Raw genomic sequence first — 16,507 nt, forward strand, 5'->3', positions numbered from 1 at the left:
GATGGTCCTTGAAGACTTAAATTCAGTGAATTTAATTTGTCAAATAAATCAGAGAGAAATGTCACCTTAACCCACCAGATCTCGTCATGAATAGAAAATCCAAAGTCTTTTTTTTCAGCCACCAAGAATGAAATCAGCTCAGCCTTGAGTTGGACGACACGCTTTAACACTTTTCCCCTGGAGAGCCAACGAACATTGGTGTGATACAGGAGGCATTTGTAGTCTGAATCCATTGCTTCACAGAGCTGAGAGAAAAGTCGGGATGCAAGCGGTCGAGATTTGATGAAGTTTACAACTGTAATCACTTGATCCAGAACAGACATCAAATCTTTCGGCAAAGATTTGAAGGCAAGAGCTTCTCTGTGGATCATGCAGTGAACAACTAATACATTTGGATTTTCTTGACGCACAAGAGTGACGAATCCCTTTCTATTTCCCTGCATGGAAGGACAGTCATCGGTGCAAACGCTGACACAGTTTTTCCACTGTAGTTTGAAGAGCAAAATGTTTTCGTTCACCACATTGAAAATATCTTCGCCTTTGGTCGTAGTTTGTAAGTCTTTGCAAAATAAGAATTCGTTGACACATTTTTCATCCTTTATGAACCGAATAAAAGCTAGCAGCTGGGCTTTGCCGCTAACGTCAGTGGATTCATCAACTTGGAGACCACAACAGAGACACTTCATCGTCAGGCGCGTCAAAGTGTTCGCAGATTTGATCTTGTAAATCTGACGATAAGTCTTCAATTCTGCGCGAGATAGTATAATTTGACAAAGGAACTTTCTTAACTTTTTCGGCGGCATCGGGTCCAAGAATAGTTTCAACAACTATTGCTAAAGCTGGTGCAATGACTGATTCAGCCTCTGTATGCGCTTTCTTGCGTTTTGCTAATAACTGAGCAACCTTATAACTTGCAATCAATCCCTTTTCTGGCAGCTTTAGGTAGTTCGTAAGTTTCTTAGCTTGTTTATTTTGTTGAGCCCTGATGTTTTCGAAGTATTCCTTCGGTTGCGCTTTTACAGCTGGATGTTTTGTTTCCAAGTGTCTCTTCAATTTGCTTGGAACAAGCGCCTCATTCGACAGAGCTGAATTGCAGATCAGACAGAATGGCAATGGAGCATCTTCAGGTCCCGAAGATATGAAACCATATCCGATGTAATCTTCTTTGTACCTTCGTTTGGTTCCTTCCTTTTTTTTTTAACGCTTTCGCAGTTTCATTCTTGCTAACGTATTTCTCCATGGATAACAATGAATAACGCTTATTGATAATTTGTTATTATTAGCATACACCTAAAAAATTTAAATGAAACACATCACTTATTATTATCGTTACCAATTCAAAAACTGCTGTGCGTCTGCTAGGGCGGCCTACATTTAGTCATTACAATAATATATGTATAGTGGAAAATTCCATAACCTGAATAGCTAACACCCTTTTCCGTCAAAATGTAGCGTTCCGATTTAGCAGGGCAGAGAAAAGGGGACAGTGCGGGCTACTATTACTGGTCGTTGCAAGTGGGGACGTCATCGCAACGTAGGATAAAAATTTAATAGTAGGCAGACCTGTGTAACGCTGCACGTGTAGCGTTCTGAACACCTGTATAAATTTCAAATATTTGTAGAAACTCCCGCGGCACATCTGCAAATCTTCACACAGTTTGAGAAACACTGGTCTACACTCATAATTACTGTCAGAAAAACGACCAACAGACGTTATAAAGGTTTGGGGCAGCCACCCATATAATATTCCCAGGCTGCAAAAGGTTGAAAATTGAACAGAGTTGTTTACAATACTGAGTCCAAAATAGTACTGATCATGTGGAGGCAAGATGGTGGCTTTAAAGGCCAGTGGAGGAAGTGATGTCATCAGGGCCAAAACCAGAAGTGTCATCTTTATAGGCACCAGAACCAGAATTGATGTCATCATAGGCACCAAAACCGGAAGTGACATCATCATAAGCACTGAAACTGGAAGTGACATCTTCATAAGCGCCGGAACCAGGCGGGATTTTCCAAGAATGGTCTGCAAGGAACTGTGAGAGACAGTCAGCGCACCCTGCCACCCCCTGGTCAGGTGTAGAATTACAATTACTCAGGCCCTTTAGCTGTGTCCTACTCGCATGTGTGTGACATTACATAGGCAACAGCCAAGTTCATGGACTACTTCCAAACCAAGCCTAAGAATAGGTTTAGGACCCAGACAGGTCCTAAAAATGATTGATTTGTCAGGCTACAGGAGCCCTGTAGTGGTCCATGGTTATATTGCACCTCTGAGGTATAAGCAGTTTTAAAAGAGCCGGTTCTTTAAGATAAGTTTCCCAGCTGCCCACCATCTGTGTTCAGAAATAAGAATTCACTTGTTGTATCTGGGATAATTTTGACACCAACTGTCGACTGGCAAGAACTGAGTTGACCTATCACCAGTCTTCCATGGCCCTGGTCTTTTACTGTTGTCCCTAAAACATACAGAAGGAGATCCTGGTCTTTCTACACTGGCAGGTAGAGGAGCTATGATTTGGTAATATGGGTTTCTCCTTCCTTGCGTGGCTCTTGTTTTGTGTATACACTTTCTTGTGCAACCATACTGTCAAAATTCCCTACCAGCCATAAATTTATAACAATTAACCCTTTTCACAAAATTAGAAGCAACATATCAATGGGGAAATCTACTTCCTATTAGCTAGCAGTGGACTGTGTTTACTCCACCCCTCTCCTTTCATTTCCACTAATTGCATTTACTAATGTAAGCAGTATTTTTGTCAAGCATTACACAACAAAAGCATCATAACTGGACAAACGCTGTAAAATCTTCATGACAAAATTCTTTTATAATTGCCAAGGTAAATTTGTTAATTTTTCTTATGCCAGTATGCTAGCAGTTTTAGCTAACATGTTTTTTATTTTTAACATTAACTTGTCCCATTTCAACAGATGTCATTTTACTGTAATATCTCTCTATTATATAAAAAAAATCTTGGGACGAGACAAGAGTTTTTCAGAGAGACAAGACATTTTCAGAGAGATAATTTCAAATCCTGCAAGACGAGACTTTGTGCCAGGAGATGAATTGAAAACCTAACCGGCCCAAGCAGAGCGTGGCAGAGCGATGAGCGCTCAGCAGGCTCCTATCAATTATGGAGAATCCACTGCATCCACTAAACAGTGTCATCTCCAGACAGAAGAGCAGCTTCAGCGACAGACTGCTGTCACTGTCCTGCTCCAGTGACAGACTGAGAAGATCATTCCAATCCCAAACTATGCGACTCTTCAATTCTACCCAGGGGGGTAAACGTTAACATTATTCAAAGTTATTGTCTGTTTTTACCTGCATTTTTATTACTCTTTAATATTGTTTTTTGTATCAGTATGCTGCTGCTGGAGTATGTGAATTTCCCCTTGGGATTAATAAAGTATCTATCTATCTATCTATCTATCTATCTATCTATCTATCTATCTATCTATCTATCTATCTAAAGAGGTTCAAAAACATTACCGCGATACACATGCAGAGCAGGTCAGAGATTATGCAAGTACTAAAATTCAAAAGTCTGATAGCAAAGATCGCATTAGGGCTAACAAACGGAAATTATTACTCTGTGAAATAACGGAACAGCGAAAAGAAATTGAATATATGGACATAGGTGATATGACAGAAGTATGAAGATATTGTTTGGCTTTAAAGTTTAAGTTGGAGACTTCTAGATCATCTAAATCGTGTTGTCATCAGGGAAAAGCAGTGTTTCTTCCCAATGAAGAGGCGTATCCGTGAGAAATACAAAATTTGTCATTTGGTGATAGTGAAATCCACAAACACTGTAGGCAAAATATCAGAATCCACAATAATCTGTTCGTGTTTGCATCATTTAATGCTCAAAATGTAGATTTACATGATTCAGGACCATATGCTATGAGAATCTGTGGTCCCGCAACAATTAAAGCTACTACAAGTTTAATTTTAAAGAAACCACAATTTGGTCAGGTTTATATTTTTGATCACGGAGAAGCGATGCAACATAGAATCAAAAGAGTTAAACGATTGGACGTATTAGAAATTCTACAGCCAATAATGGATACAAATCCATACATCCAAAACTGTTGCACTTTACACGAAATTTATCTGAAAAACACGGACAAAGAAGTTTTCTTGGATTTCTGTATGAATCCAAAAGATTACACTCGCATATATAATAAACCAACATGTAACGAATTGTCAGCGATAATAGTTTCGAAAGACGGAGATATCAAAGACAAAGTTCATATTCGTGTTTATCCAAAAGCACAGTATGGTTTCTCACAAGCGGCAGATCCAGAAAATGAGTAGCACCTAGAGCAGGCATGTGCAACCTACGGCCCGCGGGCCAAATCCGGCCCGCGTACTGATTTTATACGGCCCGCGACGACTTTTCCAAATATCATTGAATCTGGCCCATTAACCCTCTTGGTGATGCCTGTTTGTTCTTGTGGTATTGTTGGATTATTTTTGATAGTATGATGCGGCCAGTGCTTTCTGAAGTACAGTCGACCCTTGATATACGACCGGCTTGACATGCGAACAACTTGATTTACGACCAAAATTTTTATTTTGATTTACGACCAACATCTTGCGTTACGACCTGAATGCGGTCACGTGTATCCGCTTGCGCAATTGTAAACAAACAGAAACATTCCTATTAATGCGGCACTCATTCAATAAAATGTCAGGTTTGTAAACTCTCTTGGGACCTCCCCCAACTAGAAGACATGCCAAAGTCCAAACTCCGTATGGAAGACTGTTTATCTGTTGCTGGGGCAACAGCCGGCTTAAAGCTGTGCTGAGTCTCTCAGCCAAAGCAAACAGAAAAGATATCGATGAGTGATATGCATGTGATATCCCTGCCCGGCAATGGACAAGCAAGCTTCCACAGTCGCGGCAATCGCGCTTCAGGACGCAATTCAGCATGTCGTTCCCATTGAGTGTGGGGGGGTCTCAGAAGAGTTCAGAAACAGTTCTTTGTATCATCGCAAGGAAATGCTGAGAAAAATTCTCGTCAGAATAACTTGTAGGCAGGAGGAGATTAAAATTAACGCAAAAGAAGCTATTGAAATGATTGCAAATGCCTGAGCGCAAGTTAAAGAAAGCCTTTAAAAAGCCTTCAGTTTCATTATCATCCTCCTCCCTTCCTGCAGCCCAAAGATGTCAAATTAAATGGTGAGTACAGTATGAAATTGTTGTTTCTGGTAGGCTAGGCACTTTTTATTACTTTTTGGTTAGTACATTAGAAAAATTATTGGTGTTTTGGTAAATTATGCACATTATACAACCCTTTTTTTATTATGAAAAGGTTAAGTAAGTGTTGCAGTGGGAGGTTCGGACCGCATTATGGGTATTTCCATTATTTCTTATGGGAAAAATAGTCTTGACTTACAACCAACTGCAGTTACAACCAGCCCTCGCAAACGAATTGAGTTCGTAAGTCAAGGGTCCACTGTACTTTATATTGTGCTTCCCCCCTCTTTTACGGCACGTCCGGAACTGTCGCACGTTTAAAGTGTGCAAGAGCTCGTAGTCACGTAGTCGTTGACTCTGCTGCATCTCTCTGCTCTGCTGTCGTGTGTAGCATAGCGCAGTCTTTTCATGGTTTTTGCTAGTGCTGTACCTATCTGCATGTTGTTTCGAGTTTCACGCTATATCGGCCTATATTTCAATACTTACAAATACTTGTGAATTTTTTGATCAAACCCTAATTAAGATGGCTTCAACAAAGAAGAGAAAAGTGGACGCTGAGAGTCGTACATTTCAAGAGAAATGGACTGACGATTATTTTTTTATAATGCAGAAAGAAAAACCTCTTTGTTTGATATGCTTGGAAAGTATTTCAGTTTTAAAGGAATACAATTTAAAAAGACACTACAATACAAAACACGCTAATTACAACAGTTACAAAGGTAAACTAAGAACAGATAAGATACAAAATTTGAAAAAATGTGTATCGGCACAACAGATGTTATTCCGCAAACATACTGATGTAGCTGACAATATTGTTCGTGCAAGTTTTATTGTTAGCGAAAAAATTGCGAAGCACTCAAAACCATATTCTGAAGGCGAGTTTGTCAAGGAATGCCTTACTGCAGTCACGAATGTTCTGTGTCCAGAGAAAAGCCATGAAATGGAAAAGATAAGTCTTTCTCGTTGGACAATAACCCAACGAATCGACGAAATGGCCAGTGACATAAAATTAAGCATTAAAAATATTGCATCAAAATTTGAAGCATTTTCCATTGCTCTTGATGAGAGTACAGACTCCAACGATACCGCTCAATTGGCTATATTTATTCGCGGAGTTGACGCTAGCTTCAATTGTACGGAAGAATTGCTTGCTCTCCAACCAATGAAGAATACAACAAGGGGTGAAGACATTTTCCAGGAAGTAAAAACTGTTTTTACTGTATTTGATTTAAAGTGGGAAAAGTTATGCGGAATATCCACCGATGGAGCTCCATCGATGATTGGACCAAACATCGGAGTTGTTGCCCAAATAAAAACCGAATTATCAAGTAACAAAATCAGTACCGAAGATTTGTCGGTATTGCATTGCATTATACACCAGCAAAACTTATGTGCAAAATCAGTTAAATTTGCACATGTGATGGGCACAATAACTGCATGTATAAACTTCATTAAATCCAGGGCGCTAAATCACCGCCAATTTCAAGAATTTCTGGCTGATGTTCTTTCTGATCATGAAGATCTTACATTTTATTGTGAAGTGCGTTGGCTTAGCAAGGGAAAAATGTTGAAACGTTTTTATGATTTGAGAAATGAGGTATCTCTTTTCATGGACATGAAAGGAAAACCTATTCCTGAGCTAGAAAACAAACCCTGGCTGTGTGATCTTGCATTTCTTGTCGACCTAACAACACATCTAAATGAACTTAATGCTAAATTACAAACTCAGGGACAAATGATTCATGAGCTTTATGGACACATAAAATCATTTCAAAATAAGCTTCGACTCTGGGAAAGCCAATTAAAGGAAGGCAATACTTATCATTTTCCCACACTTGCGAACCACGAAGATTTTGATTGTGAATCGTTTGCGAATGAATTAAATTCATTGAGTGGAGAATTCAACACTAGGTTCCGTGATTTTAAAAATCAAGAAGCAAACTTGCAAATTTTCTCTTGTCCATTTGATGTTGATGTCGAACTAGCTCCACTTTCATTGCAAATGGAATTAATTGAACTACAAGAGAACCTTGTCCTGAAATCAAAATTCAATGATATTGAATTACTTGACTTTTATAAAAACTATTTCCCACGTGACAAGTTTCCAAAGCTCTCAGAAAAGAATGACTCTATTTGGCAGCACCTATAAATGCGAGCAACTTTTTTCAAGGATGAACTTCGTAAAATCCAAAACCAGGACGCGAATTACTGATGAGCACCTAGAAAACACGTTGCGAGTTTCCACGTCCACAATATCTCCTAATATTGATAAGCTTGTGACCACCATGCAATCTCAATCGTCGCATTAATAAAGAGTTTTTATTAAATAATATATTAATAAATATTTGTTGTTTTTTTTTGGCCTTCTTGCATTTTCGATTTTCAGAAATACATATATATCCTGAAGTACTCCGGCCCGCGTAATCTTTCTACTTTCTAATCCGGCCCATAGTCCTGTCAAGGTTGCACATGCCTGACCTAGAGCCTGCACAGGCGTTAGCGAGCGAAGTGAGCAGGGGGCAGAGCCCCCTAGTCTATATAATAAATGAGGTACATTAGCTGTAATCTTATAATATTTGATCTATGTTTATCTTGTGGGGAACAACCCGGACAGACAGATAGACATCATTTCCTCACCCAACACATGTTTATTTACAAGTCTGTTTACACAGTTCAGTGCTCCACAACCCACAGACTTCCCAAAGTCCAGGCCAAACCACTATGCCTCACTCTTCAGGCCGCCTCCGTGTCTCCTCCTGAGACCTTGTCCAGCTGCTCTCCCGACTCCAGCCTCATTGTGAAGGGAGGCGGCCCCTTTTATTAGCACCCGGATGTGCTCCAGGTGTGTTCCGGCAATCTCCCACGAACATGCCCCAGTGTGGCGGAAGTGCCGGCTGCATACCCTGAAGCACTCCGGGTGTCCCCACTCATCTTCCCCCCAGCAGTTCCTGGTGTAGCAGAAGTGCTGGGGTCCAGGGTTCTCCAGGCATGGGGCCTGGGTTGGCCCCTACAGTGTTGAGCTTCCCAGCTCTGTACCTGTGGCCCCCAAAGGAACCAGGGCGGTCGCCCCCTCGTGGTCTGGAGGAGGCATGAGCCCTCCTCCTGTCTTCCTGGGCGTCCCGGCTGGGTGCCACCCCCAGCCGCGTGCCACAATCTGTTTATTTGTTTCAAACATTTTTTAATTTTGTTATATACAAGTAATTAAACTCATGCCATTAAACACATGGGCATAAATGCATAAATGTAGTTTTAAACATTATGGTCATATTATTAGTCAGAAAAAAAGAAATTTAAGCACATCATAATTAAGTTGTATATACTAACCTGGAGCAAGATGTTATTGTATAGTTATTATCCATTGAGAATGGACTTGTGCTGTTTTCCATCACTGCAGAGTCTTACATTTTAACTCTGAGACAAGTATTTGCCCTTTTAAAAGCTGATTCCCATGTCGGTAGGACACCAATGTCACTGCAGCTAAATTGGCTCTACATGGCATTGATGTTAAGGCAGCTCATAAACTTTATGTATTTATCAGATTTGAATTACAAAAACACATGCTGCCACAGTATATAACACAATCTGGTCCTTCGTCTTTTTTGATTACTTGGACCAGTTGTCCTCTTTGTGCGTCATCAGAGGGAAAGCTATTGAACCTCAGGCATGGATGTTTTTGTTTACAACCTGAACACAGAGGAACATGACAGAAGGTCTTGCATCATGACTTTGCTATTGTTTTGGACAACCAGGAAAGGATTTACCATTTTAGCATGGCCCCCAGGAGAAAAAATGAAGAAGAGTAAAAGTTGCAAGTTGTAGCCTGTGGGAAGACCAATTACAGAATGCCTGTGCATTTTGCGCTAGGTGTGTTTGATTCAGTACGTGTGATTCTTTTACAGGCTTTATTCTAAGAGATCTAATTATATTTCCACAACACTGATTAAAAATTATCAGGTTATCATGAACTTTCAGCCCAGCCACCCTGTTAAAAAAATGATTTCTGCTTCTTGTACTCACAATCTCATTCTTTACTACCCACAGCTTATGACCATAAGAAAGGACAAGGACGTAAATCGCCTGGTAGATCAAAGGCTTTGTTTTACACTCAGCTACCGCTTCACCGCCATGGACCGGTACAGGGTCCACAAAACAATTGTTGTTACTCCAATCTGATTATTGATCTCATATTCCCTTTTTTGTCACTCATGAACAAGATCCTGAAATAGCTGAACTCCTCCACTAAGGGCAAGTTTTTCCCCTCTCACCTGGACTGAGCAATCCCCTCTTTTCTGAGTGTGAACCATGTCCTCAGACTTGGAGGTGCTGATCCCCATCCCAGGCACTTCAGACTTTACAAACAAATCACTTGTGTGTGCTAAAGGTCACAGTCAGATGAAGCAAAGAAGACAACATCATGTGCATTAAGCAATGATGCTAACTCTAGCCTCCCCATCTGTACACCCCGACATCCTAGGCTGCACCTGAATATCTTGTCTATGAAAATTATAAACAGGAGTGGTGACAAGACCAAGTTTTGATGGAGTCTGACACTCACAGTGAATAAATCAGACTTAACAGCAAATACTCAGTCACAGCTTTCAATGCATTCATGTAGAAAATGAATAGCATACGAGAGCTATCAGACTGAAGAAGGTAGCTTTCATTAAAATGCTCTCTGTGGGATCTTCTGACTTGGTTGATAGGCACTGATAGGCTAAGAAGACTACTCCAAATGTGGTTTTGGAAGCAAAAGCTCAGGCATGGAAGAATACTAGAAAGGGCATGGAGAAAGACTATCAGATGGCCTCAAGACTGTTCTGGCAAACTGTTTGATGCCTCAGGAGGGGAAGGCATGACCTTGCCCACACTCTGTTAAGAAGGGATGGGGAGGTGTTGACCCCTTCAGGAGAAATTGTCAAGTGTTGAAAGAAAGACTTTGAGGAACTCCTCAACCTGGTGGACATGCCCTCCTACCAGGAGGCAGAATTGGACGTGTCCAGTTGGGGGATTCCCATCACTGTTGCTGAAGTCACTATGGTAGTCCATGGACTCCATAGTGGTAAGTGGATGAAATCCAACAAGAGGTATTAAAGGGCTGGACATTGTTGGGTGGTTAACGTGTCTATTTAATGTTGCATGGAAGGCAGATAAAGCACCCTTGGAATGGCATATTTAAGAAATGGAACCAGAGGGTCAATTCCAACTATATAGGGATCACAGTCCTCAGCCTCCCAAGTAAGGCATATGAAAAGGTTCTGGAGGGAAGAATCTGTCCGATGGTTGAGTCAAAGATAAAGGAGAAACAACGTGGAGTCAGTCCTTGCTGTTAGAACAGTAGACCAGCTCTTCTCCCTGGCACGGTTGGTGAAGGGTGCATAGGAGTATGATACCCAAGTCAACATGTGTGCAAAAGCCATATGACTGTGTCCCTTAGTATGAGTTATGGGAGGTGCTGCATGAATATGGGCTAACAGGGCTGCTCTGGCTATATTTATGTATTGTAAAATGAGTATTTTTTGAACAAAATGATAATAAATGTATTTCAACGTGCCTCTTACATAGGCAATGCATCTTTTTTACATTTGCAAATCATATGAAATGCTTCACTTTTTAAAACATGCTTGTTTCATTACAGTGTTGTTAAAATTGGTAGATTGTCCTGAGAGCTTTGGAAGGAAAAAAATGGAAACTCTTCTCTGATCTGCACACTAGTATGTCCCAGAACACACTTAATGGGCCAATGTACAGGGACTGATTAGCATAATGAGCATGTCCAAACCCTACAGAAGCAGTGACTCCAGATCTGGGATGTGTGAAGCAGCAGCACTAACCATGGTGAAGCAGTGTAATAGAAACCTTGCTGACTGAGTGAAATACACTTTAGAGGCTTAATATGACATTGACAGCTGGATGATCACTCTGACAGCCAAATGATATCTGTAGTAGGATAGGAATAGAAAGTATAGTTTAGTTGTAAGCTTCTTTGATGTGATCAGTTTCAGCTGCCATTCATCTTGCCTTTCATTTAACAAGAACTGAATGTATTCATGAAATCTACCATTGATGGGTATAAAAGTGAAATCACTGAAGCTAGCCCAATCAGGCTTTTCATGAAAATGCTGAGAAGATTGCAACTTTCCCAATAGTGTTTTATATGGGATATTCTTTGGACAAGTAATTGGTGACAGGCTTAATGGTTATGGGCTTATGGGATACCAAAAGGAGGCCAGTAGTGCACCACTACTAAAAGAAGCCTGAGCTTTCCCTTTAGGGTCTAAATGTTCACCTTAGGTGGTTTACTATTAAAAGACAGCAATGACAGCATCATTGCCCTAACCTTTTGCACAGTTATGTGAAGACTCTGACAGACAGAGCAGTGTGAGGGGATCACACTTTACAAGGCAGCACCAGGTGTTTAGAGCAATTTCAATATGTCTGTCATGCAAGCTCGCAGAGATATCTAGAAATGAAAATACTTCTTGAAAGGTTAATCCTGCAAGTGAAATAAAGCTAAACAGTCAACAAAGGAGAATAACAAAAGAGATGCAGAAATAGTTTGGAAATTGAGTACACAAGGTGACCTTCTCAGCCCTGACAGCTCCCTCAAAAGGGACAGAGAAATGTTGTTTTGTTTACTTTCCTTGGCACGGTGCTTCCAATTTTCAATGACCTCTATGTCACAAAATGAAAAGCTATGGCTATGATAGATGAAGCCTTCTGGTGCTAAAAATGTTAACCTGTGAGTAATAATTAATTTTTATTATTACTTATCATATCTACTGTAACAGTATTGTTTATTGTGAGCTGTTTCTATGGATTAAGGGATGCTGTTAAATGAGCTAAGTACTTTGCAAATAAGCTTATTGTATGCATGGCAGCAAGGGTGTCTATGTGAAATAATATTGGCAGGTATGGGGTATATAATCTGATTTGAATTAAATGTAAACTGTTTATGAGTCATAAAATTAAAAATTAGTGATACGTTATTGCACAAACATTCACAAATGTCATTAGGCTGAAGCAGCTATGCAAAATTGGTTCCTCAGCAGCTCTGCGTTAGTCTGATCAAAAAGTAGAGAAAATATCTTGTTGCTGTTATTGCTGCTAAAGATGACTTATCAAGTTGCAAGTACAAGGGCAATTCTCAAACCCAAATAGTGCCTATGGAGGCTAAAGTAATGAAACCATTTTTATAATAACAAACAAAAATTATTAATACAAAAGGTACAAATATAATTGAAACAAATAAACAAACCAAACCCTAAAGCCTATTTGTACCTAGCTTTAAGCTCTTTCTTCTGTGACAGAGCAGCTTGCCCACTTGTCTAAGTGTACCTTGATTAGGACTTTTCTCCCCCTGTCTTTCACTTCCTGTCTTCTGCCTCAGGCCTATCTTCCTCTAGACAATAGAATTCTTGCCAATTGTCATTCTCACAACTCAACAAGGCTATAGCTGGAAGTAGCTATTAAGCTTCATCCAGAAACCATTTCTGGTTATTTGTTGATGTTTGTGTCCTGGGTTAAGACCAGCCTAAGAAGCCCTGATGCTGTCATCCAACTGATGGTGTCCCTGCAGCTCCCTATAACTCAAAGTAAAAGCTTCTGCTCAGACAATCTCTAATCAGCTATCTACTACAGTGAGTGGTAACAAGCCATGAGTAACCTAATGGACATCACTACTGCCACCTACTGGACTCATTATCTCAAGTGCACCAACTATTCTCCTGGCAAAATCTTTTTATTTCAAACACTGGACCAACACCCTGTGGCATCTAAGAAGAATGTACTACCTGTCCTATCAGGGTGTACCTTTTCCCTGACCCTTTCAGGGAATCCTATATACTGATAGGGCATAGTAGTCCTGACACTGACCCAGTATTATATCCTGTGACAAACAGGGGGTGCCAATGAGCCTCTAAATCTAGAGACACAACTACATTGCACCATCCTAGGTTCAAACAGAAGATATTTTTATTTTACAATATCTTCACAGATCTCCACATCTTTTCAACTACAGTATAATACAATATACTCTCTTGTCTCCTTCCACCCATCCTAAGTAGTCTCATCCACTCTCCTCCTGACTCTGACTACTCATGCAGGAAACTCAACTGCTTTTATGTTGGACCCGGGAGTACTTCCGGTGCCACAGCATTGCACACTGGAAGCACTTCTTGTTCTGATGGAAGCCCTTCAAAGAAGGTATAACAATCCCCTGCAGTTCCCAGTGGTGGTACCCAAGATCCCCAACAGGCGTATTCTATGGGACTACAATTCCCAGCCTGCCTTGTGGGAATCCATATGGGAGTACCATCAGTGGGATGCTGCCATCGTGTGAATGGGAGAAAACATAACTCCCAGGAGCAGCCACCTTCTGTCTTTCTCAAAAGGCCTCCCATCCTGGCAAGAAACTGGTACACATCCTGGTTGGAATGCTGGACCATTCTTGTCCTTCCATTACAGCCTCCTGCCAAGTCAAGAAACTTGCCTCCATTCTGGTCGAGATGTCAGTCCATCCAACATAGCGCTCACAATGTATTATTACAAGCAGCATATTCTCCACCAGGGCGTTAGTGATGGGTGATTCGTGAATGATTTGTTCTTTTTGAATTACACTTTTCAGTGAATCATGGGAATTCATTTGTAAGCACCAACAAATCAATTTAGTAGAGCTCAAAGGGAGTGCTAAAATGCATTTTTCCTTTATATATATGATTCTCTTTCATTTCAGTTATGATTCTTTTTAGTTAGAGCTAAATCATTATTGCCGAACAAGAACTCTGTCATTGATCGTTCTCTTGTTTGTTATACAAGTGCAATATAGTAACAACAAATTTAAATAACTATGTTTGATTGTTTGTTTTGTACAATTTGTTATTGGAATTATTTTAACAGCGGGTTGGAAAATGGATGGATGGATGGATAGAATATAGAGGTTAAATCCCATTATAGTGAATAGCGAAGTAATGAAATTTTCAGAATAATGAATACTTTTTGTGGGCCCGGACAAACGTTCATAGAATGAAACAAATCTAATTTTAGCGAAATGTAAACCTCAGAATAAGAAATGTTTTTTCAATGAAAATTGGCCAGAGAAGATAATAATGCTATGCAAAAAATACTTACTGCTACTCCTACACTTTCTGCATCGAGTCTTGGGAACCCTGCAACAGGTTGTCTCACAGAAATTTCAGGTCTTGGGCAGTCTCGGCGAGCATGTAGGCTTGACATCATACAGGTATAGTTGAATTCTGATCAGTGCTCCACTGGGCAATTGCGTAGGTAGTTGTGTTGTGTGCAGACACTGTACTGTTTGAGTTTCATAGGGCTTCTCAAAGTTTTCTTTGAGATTAACAAAAAATTGTGAGAAATAGTGTCCGCTTCTGAAAGAAAAATTAACAATCCTGGAAAAAGCTGATTCCGAAATGAAGAAAGATGACACGACAAAGCATTTTGGAATTGAGCTTTCATCTTCATCTAAAGACTTATTTTCATTCTGCATTTTCATATCCATATTTCTCTTAAAAAATTACATCTAACATCTTTTTTTCATTCTGTGTTCATATATGTATTTCTATTTAAAAAAGTTACATCTAATGTCTTATTTTCAAATAAAATATTTTTTGCAGTTTATGAAGTGCTGTTTTTTTATACAGGTATTGTCAAGCTTGGGTCACACAGTTTCATGAGAGACAGGAAGGTGAGTCAGGGTTTTCAAGGAAAATACAGGAACTTTATTACTGTATAGAGAAGGTAGGTACAGTCTCAAGACTTCATTCAGAATAGGAGCCATTAGAAGCTGCAGCATATGCAGTTGTCCTGCTTAATCTCCCAACTTCAGAGTAGAAGAACACCGGCAGCTCAGAATCACTGCTATGTCAGATGTGGTCTGAAGAAGACTGATTAGGAGATTGTGAGGAAGAGCAGATCAAAGCCCATTGTTATATTTTAAACATTATACGACAAGCATGGTACACTGTAACCTTGATCTTGCAAAGGACAATCAATTGCTTTGCCTTTGGTTTATTGTTTACCAGATGTAACAGAGCAGCTACAGAGCTGTCCTTTCGCTGCTTCCATTAGACATAGCAAATCGAAGGTGGATCCGGTCACAATACTATACCTATTTTCCCTACCTATTTAAAGTAATTTCCATTATAACAAAATATTTTATTGTCCCATGAGTTTCATTATAACGAGATTCCACCTGTAAAAACATAATATTAAACTAATAAGTTTATGTCCCTTTCTACATTCAACAAGTTAGTCGCACTAGACAGAACCATATAAAAATATTATTCTAATTTCTATTATTTGCATTCAATATTAATATAACACACAATTTTTATGGTTCATTTTATGAGTCATGTGATTCTGGTTCAGTTGATCCACGAACGACTCACACAATTTTAGTTGCTTTGATTTGTGAACTGAATCACTGAATCATTACCCAAGAATGAGTTACATAATTTTTGTTCACTTATGATTCTCAAGCTCATTGTCTTATTCTAATTGTGCATTTAAACAGAGGTTATTATATTACATGAATTAACACCACATTTAATGAATATAAATGATATATTAAAATTGAATAAATAATAATTAACAATTCATTCAAGGGAGAACAGAAAGGGTTTGTTTTATATTACTGATAAATCAACTGAATTGACTCACTTAATCAGGCAGTTAGAAAGGATCAAATCAGTAAAGTGAATCAGACTGCTCATTACTACAGTGCATCTTACATCCCATAATCTTTTGCACCCTCACCCCAGTACTGAAGAGGTAAGTGTTATTGGATCTAAGAGAGAAGCAGGTGAAGATATACTTTTACTGTCTTTTCATATATGGTAAAAATTTAAACAATGCTTCAAAATGCATGTCTTACACTAAGCAGGGGAAAATGAAGATGCTGTTTTAAGTTTACAAACCTTTGAATGACATTTAATTTTAAGATAAACAGTTTCAGATTGGTGTATGTTTCTAATCTTAGTACTTCCTTATTGCACTGTACCAGTATAGGGTTTTCTCTTTCTGTCGGGCTGTCAGTGGGCCTTACTTTTTGTATTGTGCCACCCACATATCACCTACACCCCAAAGCTTTAAGTGCCACTAAGCTTTTAAATAATTTTGGAAAGCTGGATAAGATGACTTGTGATGTATCTTTCTTTGACTGCTATCAGGTGGCTCTGCAGAGCACTTAGCATGAAAAGCAAAGTTCAAAAATAACTCTGCTAAGGCGCCACTCTTCCACTCTGTTGTGAAGACCATGCAAGGCAGTATACAATTATTAGAGGGAAA

The sequence above is a fragment of the Erpetoichthys calabaricus genome, chromosome 5 (genome assembly GCF_900747795.2).
Source record: "Erpetoichthys calabaricus chromosome 5, fErpCal1.3, whole genome shotgun sequence".
In the NCBI taxonomy this organism is placed as follows: Eukaryota; Metazoa; Chordata; class Cladistia; order Polypteriformes; family Polypteridae; genus Erpetoichthys; species Erpetoichthys calabaricus.